At 30.3% G+C, this 2920-nt stretch overlaps 1 long non-coding RNA gene across 1 annotated transcript; it reads left to right on the top strand.

Annotated features, from left to right (window-relative positions):
* The first annotated feature begins 210 nt into the window (after positions 1-210).
* Positions 211-1750, top strand: LOC125780303 (uncharacterized). The gene is made up of 2 exons (XR_007423723.1): positions 211-322; positions 945-1750. It is a non-coding gene; the product is annotated as an uncharacterized LOC125780303 (long non-coding RNA).
* The last annotated feature ends 1170 nt before the right edge of the window (positions 1751-2920 follow it).

Below are 2920 nucleotides of genomic sequence, written 5' to 3'. Positions count from 1 at the left end.
TTTAATAAAAAATTTACATTAACAACCGATGCATCTCAGTTTGTCATCGGGTCTGTGCTTAGCCAAAGCGGCCATCCAATTTCCTTTGCATTACGTACTTTATCAGACCATGAGATACGCTATTCGACTATAGAAAAAGAAATGCTTGCTGTTGTGTGGTCTGTAAAACATTTTCGAACATATCTATACGGTCACAAGTTTAGAATTCAAACCGATCACAAACCTTTGACGTGGTTAAACAATCTCAAAGAGCCTAACATGAAGTTACAAAGATGGAAAATTCTTCTTAACGAGTACGATTTTGACATAACCTATATAAAAGGTAAGGACAACACGGTAGCGGATAGCTTAAGCAGATACGTAAAGAATGAGGATTGCAAAACAGCAATAGTATTTAATAACGAAACTATTCAAAACAATAATAGTGAAGAACAATTAGAGACATGGTCCACGGACGGAACGGTTCACAGTGCGCAGGAAGATAATTTAAAATACATTTTTTTTAAAGAGAAAACAATTAATTTTTTCAAAAATCAAATATATCTTAGATATGGCTAAAACTAAAATTTTTTTATAAAAATTGTACACAAAAAGTGCCAATCAAACATTGTTGTAACAGAAAAGTCAAATTTAAAAGAAATAATACGAAAAGTATTGTTAGAGAGAATGCATTTTTTGTGAGAACGACGAACTTTTTCTTAAATTTCGAAACATTTATACTCATAATTTTCAAATTCAAAATCTAACATTGTATAGATCAAAGACAAAACTAATGGAAATTACGGACAAAAATGAAATACTAACTATAATAGAAAACGAACACCTTCGTAACAATCACAGAGGCATACAAGAAATATTTCTTGAATTGAAAAATAAAGTTTTTTACCCTAAATTATTTAAAATAATAACCAAAGTCATTAATAATTGTTCAATTTGTAAAATAGCAAAACACGACAGAAATCCAGTTAAACATCCTTATCAAATAACAGAAACTCCAAAGTATTTCAACGACCTAGTCCACATAGATATTTGGTTTCCATACAGAAATGTAATGTATCTCACAACAATAGATAAATTTTCAAAATACGCAACGTTCCATAAACTTAACGACAGGAATTGGATTGCGATCTTGGCAGCTTTGAAGCAACGTATACAATTTTTAGGCAAAATGCGGAAATTAGTATTTGATAACGAACGCTGTATATTGCACAGCGCAGTAAGATTGTTTTTGGAAGAGGAAAACATTGCGACACATGTAACCACCCCATGGCACAAAACAGGTAACTCTGACATCGAACGTTTACACGGTACTCTAAACGAACATTTGAGAATAATAGAAGCAGATAAAAGCAATAAGACAGTAGAATTAAGTGACAAATTTTTCAAAATATTTAACTCGTACAATAACACAATACATTCAACAACAAAAATGAGGCCAATTGATTTTATAATTAAAAATTTTGACAAAGAATCGATTCAGAACTTATCTAGAAAATACGAAGAGGAAAAAATTTAAAGAAGCAATCAGTTTAACAAAAAGAGGCACCATGAGTCAATTCAGTTGGATAACGTAGTAGTTAACAGACAAATTGCAAAGAATACACCTAAATACAAGAAATTGGATAAATATGAGCGTCATGGTAATTATGTAATAGACACATCAAATAAAAGAAGAACGAAATATTATAAAACACAATTGAAACCCAAATATAAATTCCAAAATGAATGAAGAGAAAATTTATGACAAATGTATGTGTTATAAGTCAATTAAAGAAATTTATGTAATATGAAAAAAAAAATGTTTAAAACTAAATGTATGAGTTATAAATCAATTAAAGAAATTTATGTAATATGAAAAAAAATGTTTAAAACTAAATGTATGAGTTATAAACCAATTAAACAAATTTATGTAATATGAAAAAAAATGTTTAAAACTAAATGTATGAGTTATAAATCAATTAAAGAAATTTATGTAATATGAAAAAAAAAATGTTTAAAACTAAATGTTTGAGTTATAAATCAACTAAAGAAGTTTATGTAATATGAAAAAAAAAATGTTTAAAACTAAATGTAGGAATTATGAATCAATTAAAGAAATTTATGTAATATGAATAATTTGCAGAGACGCAAATTTCCTAAGGGTGGAGGTGTTATGTATCCAGATATTCCCCACACCCTACACATCATATTTCGTACGCTTCCCAACACTTAATCTCTATTTCTCCTTGTCTCCCATCTCCTATTGCAATAATTATCATGTCGCCCACTCCACCCGTTATTCGCTTTAAGTAGGCTATGTGCATTTCAATGTAACTAGAATAAGTTCAGTTCGATTTTTGAATTGCCGAAATAAAGAACTCCTTTAAACACTTAACTCGTTTAAATACTTAACTATATACTATTCGTTTTATCATTGCCAATGGAAATATTCGACAGTAATGTTTATCCTTTTGTAATTCCTAAGCAGCTGAACACACATAAAAGCCATTCGGCATTCAGGCTAAATTATTTTAAAGTTTTGTAAGGTTTAATTTGAGGTTTTTGCTATTATGAAAGCCGCAAAGCTGGCTTCTAATGTTCCAGAGTCAACATTTAACAGGGCAGGAATGGAAAGTTTTACCAGAAGCAGACAACTTAACTTTTACTGAGTGCCAAGTCTCAAAGGGATCGACGGCAATGAAATAGTAGACGAGATTGCCAAGAATGATAAACTGCTAACATTCAAAAACGGGATCATTATTGGGAACTTGTTATTTATACGACGATTTTGATAGAAGCAAAGTAAAGTAAATTAAAACCCGATGGCACGAGCTACCAGGGTGCAAAATTGCAAAAGTCATGTGCAAAACGATCAGAAGTACACAATATTCCTATTGGCACTCGATAGAATAGATGTAGGAAAATGATGGGAATACTAACT

This window comes from Bactrocera dorsalis, unplaced genomic scaffold (genome assembly GCF_023373825.1).
Source record: "Bactrocera dorsalis isolate Fly_Bdor unplaced genomic scaffold, ASM2337382v1 BdCtg466, whole genome shotgun sequence".
NCBI classification, from domain to species: domain Eukaryota; kingdom Metazoa; phylum Arthropoda; class Insecta; order Diptera; family Tephritidae; genus Bactrocera; species Bactrocera dorsalis.
This window is presented reverse-complemented; position numbering and strand designations above follow the sequence as displayed.